The sequence below is a fragment of the Chiloscyllium punctatum genome, unplaced genomic scaffold (assembly GCF_047496795.1).
Source record: "Chiloscyllium punctatum isolate Juve2018m unplaced genomic scaffold, sChiPun1.3 scaffold_1546, whole genome shotgun sequence".
NCBI lineage: Eukaryota > Metazoa > Chordata > Chondrichthyes > Orectolobiformes > Hemiscylliidae > Chiloscyllium > Chiloscyllium punctatum.
In genome coordinates, this window is record NW_027311280.1 from 15001 (window position 1) to 23946 (window position 8946).

Below are 8946 nucleotides of genomic sequence, written 5' to 3' on the forward strand. Positions count from 1 at the left end.
TTACCAGCGACACTTAGAATTTTTTTCGGGTCGGTACAAATCAGTAACCACTGACACTTAGAATATTTTCGGGTTGGTATAAATCAGTAACCACTGACACTTAGAATTTTTTCGGGTCGGTACAAATCAGTAACCACTGACACTTAGAATATTTTCGGGTTGGTATAAATCAGTAACCACCGACACTTAGAATATTTTCGAGTTGGTATAAATCAGTAACCACTGACACTTAGAATTTTTTCGAGTTGGTATAAATCAGTAACCACTGACACTTAGAATATTTTCGGGTTGGTATAAATCAGTAACCACCGACACTTAGAATATTTTCGGGTTGGTATAAATCAGTAACCACTGACACTTAGAATTTTTTCGGGTCGGTACAAATCAGTAACCACTGACACTTAGAATATTTTCGGGTTGGTATAAATCAGTAACCACCGACACTTAGAATATTTTCGAGTTGGTATAAATCAGTAACCACTGACACTTAGAATTTTTTCGAGTTGGTATAAATCAGTAACCACTGACACTTAGAATATTTTCGGGTTGGTATAAATCAGTAACCACCGACACTTAGAATATTTTCGAGTTGGTATAAATCAGTAACCACTGACACTTAGAATATTTTCGACTTGGTATAAATCAGTAACCACTGACACTTAGAATATTTTCGGGTTGGTATAAATCAGTAACCACCGACACTTAGAATATTTTCGAGTTGGTATAAATCAGTAACCACCGACACTTAGAATTTTTTCGAGTTGGTATAAATCAGTAACCACTGACACTTAGAATATTTTCGGGTTGGTATAAATCAGTAACCACCGACACTTAGAATATTTTCGAGTTGGTATAAATCAGTAACCACTGACACTTAGAATTTTTTCGAGTTGGTATAAATCAGTAACCACTGACACTTAGAATATTTTCGACTTGGTATAAATCAGTAACCACTGACACTTAGAATATTTTCGGGTAGGTATAAATCAGTAACCACCGACACTTAGAATATTTTCGAGTTGGTATAAATCAGTAACCACCGACACTTAGAATTTTTTCGAGTTGGTATAAATCAGTAACCACTGACACTTAGAATTTTTTCGGGTTGGTATAAATCAGTAACCACCGACACTTAGAATATTTTCGGGTTGGTATAAATCAGTAACCACCGACACTTAGAATATTTTCGAGTTGGTATAAATCAGTAACCACTGACACTTAGAATTTTTTCGAGTTGGTATAAATCAGTAACCACTGACACTTAGAATATTTTCGGGTTGGTATAAATCAGTAACCACCGACACTTAGAATATTTTCGGGTTGGTATAAATCAGTAACCACTGACACTTAGAATTTTTTCGGGTCGGTACAAATCAGTAACCACTGACACTTAGAATATTTTCGGGTTGGTATAAATCAGTAACCACCGACACTTAGAATATTTTCGAGTTGGTATAAATCAGTAACCACTGACACTTAGAATTTTTTCGAGTTGGTATAAATCAGTAACCACTGACACTTAGAATATTTTCGGGTTGGTATAAATCAGTAACCACCGACACTTAGAATATTTTCGAGTTGGTATAAATCAGTAACCACTGACACTTAGAATATTTTCGACTTGGTATAAATCAGTAACCACTGACACTTAGAATATTTTCGGGTTGGTATAAATCAGTAACCACCGACACTTAGAATATTTTCGAGTTGGTATAAATCAGTAACCACCGACACTTAGAATTTTTTCGAGTTGGTATAAATCAGTAACCACTGACACTTAGAATATTTTCGGGTTGGTATAAATCAGTAACCACCGACACTTAGAATATTTTCGAGTTGGTATAAATCAGTAACCACTGACACTTAGAATTTTTTCGAGTTGGTATAAATCAGTAACCACTGACACTTAGAATATTTTCGACTTGGTATAAATCAGTAACCACTGACACTTAGAATATTTTCGGGTAGGTATAAATCAGTAACCACCGACACTTAGAATATTTTCGAGTTGGTATAAATCAGTAACCACCGACACTTAGAATTTTTTCGAGTTGGTATAAATCAGTAACCACTGACACTTAGAATTTTTTCGGGTTGGTATAAATCAGTAACCACCGACACTTAGAATATTTTCGAGTTGGTATAAATCAGTAACCACTGACACTTAGAATTTTTTCGGGTCGGTATAAATCAGTAACCACTGACACTTAGAATTTTTTCGAGTTGGTATAAATCAGTAACCACTGACACTTAGAATATTTTCGGGTTGGTATAAATCAGTAACCACTGACACTTAGAATTTTTTCGACTTGGTATAAATCAGTAACCACTGACACTTAGAATTTTTTCGGGTTGGTATAAATCAGTAACCACTGACACTTAGAATATTTTCGGGTTGGTATAAATCAGTAACCACTGACACTTAGAATTTTTTCGGGTTGGTATAAATCAGTAACCACCGACACTTAGAATTTTTTCGGCTCAGTAGAAATCAGTAACCAAGCGCATTTTTGAATTGGTTACTGATTTCTCCGTTCGAGTTGCGGCTGCGGTTGGCTTCAAATAGTGGTGGGGGCTTAATTATCGCCGAGGGGAGCATGTCCCGGTGGTGTGGCCGAGGATGGAGTGCCTTTTGAAGGGGGTGTTTCTGAATTTGGACCCTTTTTGAGTTGCATGGCCGGATGGGTGTGGTTTTGAAGGGTGTGTCTGTCTGGAGTGGCACCGGCGTTGGTGTGAGGCTGAGGGTGGGCGTTCGGTTCCTGGTTAGGGATAGGGAAAGGGTGAGACTTAGCTTTAGTGCTCGTGCCCCCGATTTTGGTAATGTTTGACGTCAATTTTCCAAGGAGGCGAATGCAAGGCTTCAGAGGGACTTTGAGTGTTCGGGGGCGGGGTAGCTCAGCCGGATTTGCCCCGGCGGTTCTGCGGACGGTGTTGACTTCGAGGGCGGACCGGCCCCCGTGTTCAGTCCGAATATCGTGCATTGTTAACGGCGGGAAGTGTTCCAAAAGGGAATGGGATTGAATGTGACTGCTGAAGCCGACTTTGAGACCTGTAACGCGGGTAGCTCAGCCGGATTTGACCCGGCGGTTCTGGCGACGGTCTCGCCTTCGAGGGGGGAGCGCCCCGCGTGTTCAGGCCGAATTTTGTGCATTTCCATCGGCGGGAAGAGGTCCAAACGGGAATGGGATTGAATGTGACTGCTGAAGCCGACATTGAGACCTCTAACGCGGGTAGCTCGGCAGGATTTGACCCGGCGGTTCTGCCGAAGGTCTCACCTTCGAGGGGGGAGCGTCCCGCGTGTTCAGGCCGAATATCGTGCATTGTTAACGGCGGGAAGTGTTCCAAACGTGAATGGGATTGAATGTGACTGCTGAAGCCGACATTGAGACCTCTAACGCGGGTAGCTCGGCCGGATTTGACCCGGCGGTTCTGGCGACGGTCTCGCCTTCGAGGGGGGAGCGTCCCGCGTGTTCAGGCCGAATTTTGTGCATTTCCATCGGCGGGAAGAGGTCCAAACGGGAATGGGATTGAATGTGACTGCTGAAGCCGACATTGAGACCTCTAACGCGGGTAGCTCGGCAGGATTTGACCCGGCGGTTCTGCCGAAGGTCTCACCTTCGAGGGGGGAGCGTCCCGCGTGTTCAGGCCGAATATCGTGCATTGTTAACGGCGGGAAGTGTTCCAAAAGGGAATGGGATTGAATGTGACTGCTGAAGCCGACATTGAGACCTCTAACGCGGGTAGCTCGGCCGGATTTGACCCGGCGGTTCTGGCGACGGTCTCGCCTTCGAGGGGGGAGCGTCCCGCGTGTTCAGGCCGAATTTTGTGCATTTCCATCGGCGGGAAGAGGTCCAAACGGGAATGGGATTGAATGTGACTGCTGAAGCCGACATTGAGACCTCTAACGCGGGTAGCTCGGCCGGATTTGACCCGGCGGTTCTGCCGAAGGTCTCACCTTCGAGGGGGGAGCGTCCCGCGTGTTCAGGCCGAGTTTTGTGCATTTCCATCGGCGGGAAGAGGTCCAAACGGGAATGGGATTGAATGTGACTGCTGAAGCCGACATTGAGACCTCTAACGCGGGTAGCTCGGCCGGATTTGACCCGGCGGTTCTGCCGAAGGTCTCAGCTTCGAGGGGGGAGCGCCCACCGTGTACAGGCCGATTTTCATGCATTTCCAACCGTGGGAAGGGGTCCGAAAGGGGATGGGGGTGAACGTGACTGCTCAACCCGACTTTGAGACCTCTAACGCGGGTAGCTCAGCCGGATTTGACCCGGCGGTTCTGGCGACGGTCTCGCCTTCGAGGGGGGAGCGTCCCGCGTGTTCAGGCCGAATTTTGTGCATTTCCATCGGCGGGAAGAGGTCCAAACGGGAATGGGATTGAATGTGACTGCTGAAGCCGACATTGAGACCTCTAACGCGGGTAGCTCGGCCGGATTTGACCCGGCGGTTCTGCCGAAGGTCTCACCTTCGAGGGGGGAGCGTCCCGCGTGTTCAGGCCGAATTTTGTGCATTTCCATCGGCGGGAAGAGGTCCAAACGGGAATGGGATTGAATGTGACTGCTGAAGCCGACATTGAGACCTCTAACGCGGGTAGCTCGGCCGGATTTGACCCGGCGGTTCTGCCGAAGGTCTCACCTTCGAGGGGGGAGCGCCCACCGTGTACAGGCCGATTTTCATGCATTTCCAACCGTGGGAAGGGGTCCGAAAGGGGATGGGGGTGAACGTGACTGCTCAACCCGACTTTGAGACCTGTAACGCGGGTAGCTCAGCCGGATTTGACCCGGCGGTTCTGGCGACGGTCTCGCCTTCGAGGGGGGAGCGTCCCGCGTGTTCAGGCCGAATTTTGTGCATTTCCATCGGCGGGAAGAGGTCCAAACGGGAATGGGATTGAATGTGACTGCTGAAGCCGACATTGAGACCTCTAACGCGGGTAGCTCGGCCGGATTTGACCCGGCGGTTCTGCCGAAGGTCTCACCTTCGAGGGGGGAGCGTCCCGCGTGTTCAGGCCGAATTTTGTGCATTTCCATCGGCGGGAAGAGGTCCAAACGGGAATGGGATTGAATGTGACTGCTGAAGCCGACATTGAGACCTCTAACGCGGGTAGCTCGGCCGGATTTGACCCGGCGGTTCTGCCGAAGGTCTCACCTTCGAGGGGGGAGCGCCCACCGTGTACAGGCCGATTTTCATGCATTTCCAACCGTGGGAAGGGGTCCGAAAGGGGATGGGGGTGAACGTGACTGCTCAACCCGACTTTGAGACCTGTAACGCGGGTAGCTCAGCCGGATTTGACCCGGCGGTTCTGGCGACGGTCTCGCCTTCGAGGGGGGAGCGCCCCGCGTGTTCAGGCCGAATTTTGTGCATTTCCATCGGCGGGAAGAGGTCCAAACGGGAATGGGATTGAATGTGACTGCTGAAGCCGACATTGAGACCTCTAACGCGGGTAGCTCGGCAGGATTTGACCCGGCGGTTCTGCCGAAGGTCTCACCTTCGAGGGGGGAGCGCCCACCGTGTACAGGCCGATTTTCATGCATTTCCAACCGTGGGAAGGGGGCCGAAAGGGGATGGGGGTGAATGTGACTGCTCAACCCGACTTTGAGGCATCTAACCCGGGTAGCTCAGCCGGGTTTGACCCGGCGGTTCTGCCGACTGCCTCGCCTTCGAGGGGGGAGCGTCCCCCGTGTACAGGCCGATTTTCATGCATTTCGAACCGTGGGAAGTGGCCCAAAAGGGGATGGGGGTGAATGTGACTGCTCAACCCGACTTTGGCGCTTCCGAGCCGGGTAGCCCGGCCGGGTTTGACCCGGCGGTTCTGCCGTCGGTCTCGCCTTCGAGGGCGGAGCCTCCCCCGTGTACAGGCCGATTTTCATGCATTTGCAACGGTGGGAAGTTGCCCAAAAGTCGATGGGAGTGAATGTGACTGCTCAACCCGACTTTGAGACTTTTAAGCCGGGTAGCTCAGCCGGGTTTGACCCGGCGGTTCTGCCGACGGTCTCGCCTTCGAGGGGGGAGCCTCCCCCGTGTACAGGCCGATTTTCGTGCATTTCCAACGGTGGGAAGAGGTTCAAAAGGGGATGGGAGTGAATGTGACTGCTCAACCCGACTCTGAGGCTTCTAACCCGGGTAGCTCGGCCGGGTTTGATCCGGCGGTTCTGCCGACGGTCTCGTCTTCGAGGCCGGTGCCTCCCCCGTGTACAGGCCGATTTTCGTGCATTTCCAACGGTGGGAAGTGGTCCAAAAGGGAATGGGGGTGGACGTGTCTGCTCATACCGACTTTGAGACTTGTAAGCCGGGTAGCTCAGCCGGGTTTGACCCGGCGGTTCTGCCGACGGTCTCGCCTTCGAGGGGGGAGCCTCCCCCGTGTACAGGCCGATTTCCGTGCATTTCCAACGGTGGGAAGAGGTTCAAAAGGGGATGGGAGTGAATGTGACTGCTCAACCCGACTCTGAGGCTTCTAACCCGGGTAGCTCGGCCGGGTTTGATCCGGCGGTTCTGCCGACGGTCTCGTCTTCGAGGCCGGTGCCTCCCCCGTGTACAGGCCGATTTTCGTGCATTTCCAACGGTGGGAAGAGGTTCAAAAGGGGATGGGGGTGAATGCGACTGCTCAACCCGACTCTGAGGCTTCTAACCCGGGTAGCCCGGCCGGGTTTGACCCGGCGGTTCTGCCGTCGGTCTCGCCTTCGAGGGCGGAGCCTCCCCCGTGTACAGGCCGATTTTCATGCATTTGCAACGGTGGGAAGTTGCCCAAAAGTCGATGGGAGTGAATGTGACTGCTCAACCCGACTTTGAGACTTTTAAGCCGGGTAGCTCAGCCGGGTTTGACCCGGCGGTTCTGCCGACGGTCTCGCCTTCGAGGGGGGAGCCTCCCCCGTGTACAGGCCGATTTTCGTGCATTTCCAACGGTGGGAAGAGGTTCAAAAGGGGATGGGAGTGAATGTGACTGCTCAACCCGACTCTGAGGCTTCTAACCCGGGTAGCTCGGCCGGGTTTGATCCGGCGGTTCTGCCGACGGTCTCGTCTTCGAGGCCGGTGCCTCCCCCGTGTACAGGCCGATTTTCGTGCATTTCCAACGGTGGGAAGTGGTCCAAAAGGGAATGGGGGTGGACGTGTCTGCTCATACCGACTTTGAGACTTGTAAGCCGGGTAGCTCAGCCGGGTTTGTTCCGGCGGTTCTGCCGACGGTCTCGTCATCGAGGGGGGAGCCTCCCCCGTGTCCAGGCCGATTTTCATGCATTTCCAACCGTGGGAAGTGGTCCAAAAGGGAATGGGGGTGAATGTGACTGCTCATACCGACTTTGAGACTTTTAAGCCGGGTAGCTCAGCCGGGTTTGACCCGGCGGTTCTGCCGACGGTCTCGCCTTCGAGGGGGGAGCGTCCCCCGTGTTCAGGCCGAATTTTGTGCATTTCGAACCGTGGGAAGTTGCCCAAAAGTCGATGGGAGTGAATGTGACTGCTCAACCCGACTTTGAGACTTGTAAGCCGGGTAGCTCAGCCGGGTTTGACCCGGCGGTTCTGCCGACGGTCTCGTCTTCGAGGCGGGTGCCTCCCCCGTGTACAGGCCGATTTTCATGCATTTCGTACCGTGGGAAGCGGTCCAAAAGGGGATGGGAGTGAACGTGACTGCTCATACCGACTTTGGCGCTTCCGAGCCGGGTAGCTCAGCCGGGTTTGACCCGGCGGGTCTGCCGACGGTCTCGCCTTCGAGGGGGGAGCGTCCCCCGTGTTCAGGCCGAATCTTGTGCATTTCGAACCGTGGGAAGTTGCCCAAAAGTCGATGGGAGTGAATGTGACTGCTCAACCCGACTTTGAGACTTGTAAGCCGGGTAGCTCAGCCGGGTTTGACCCGGCGGTTCTGCCGACGGTCTCGTCTTCGAGGCGGATGCCACCCCCGTGTACAGGCCGATTTTCGTGCATTTCCAACCGTGGGAAGTGGTCTAAAAGTCGATGGGAGTGAACGTGACTGCTCAACCCGACTCTGAGGCTTCTAACCCGGGTAGCTCGGCCGGGTTTGACCCGGCGGTTCTGCCGACGGTCTCGTCTTCGAGGCGGGTGCCTCCCCCGTGTACAGGCCGATTTTCGTGCATTTCGAACCGTGGGAAGTGGTCTAAAAGTCGATGGGAGTGAACGTGACTGCTCAACCCGACTTTGAGACTTGTAAGCCGGGTAGCTCAGCCAGGTTTGACCCGGCGGTTCTGCCGACGGTCTCGCCTTCGAGGGCGGACCCTCCCCCGTGTACAGGCCGGTTTTCGTGCATTTCGAACCGTGGGAAGTGATCCAAAAGGGAATGGGGGTGAACGTGACTGCCCAACCCGGCTTTGAGACTTGTAAGCCGGGTAGCTCAGCCGGGTTGGACCCGGCGGTTCTGCCGACGGTCTCGACTTCGAGGCGGGTGCCTCCCCCGTGTACAGGCCGATTTTCATGCATTTGCAACGGTGGGAAGTTGCCCAAAAGTCGATGGGAGTGAATGTGACTGCTCAACCCGACTTCGAGACTTGTAAGCCGGGTAGCTCAGCCGGGTTTGACCCGGCGGTTCTGCCGACGGTCTCGCCTTCGAGGGGGGAGCCTCCCCCGTGTACAGGCCGATTTTCGTGCATTTCCAACGGTGGGAAGAGGTTCAAAAGGGGATGGGAGTGAATGTGACTGCTCAACCCGACTTTGGCGCTTCCGAGCCGGGTAGCTCAGCCGGGTTTGACCCGGCGGGTCTGCCGACGGTCTCGTCTTCGAGGCGGGTGCCTCCCCCGTATACAGGCCGATTTTCATGCATTTCGAACCGTGGGAAGTGGTCCAAAAGGGAATGGGGGTGGACGTGTCTGCTCATACCGACTTTGAGACTTGTAAGCCGGGTAGCTCAGCCGGGTTTGTTCCGGCGGTTCTGCCGACGGTCTCGTCTTCGAGGCGGGTGCCTCCCCCGTGTACAGGCCGATTTTCGTGCATTTCGAACCGTGGGAA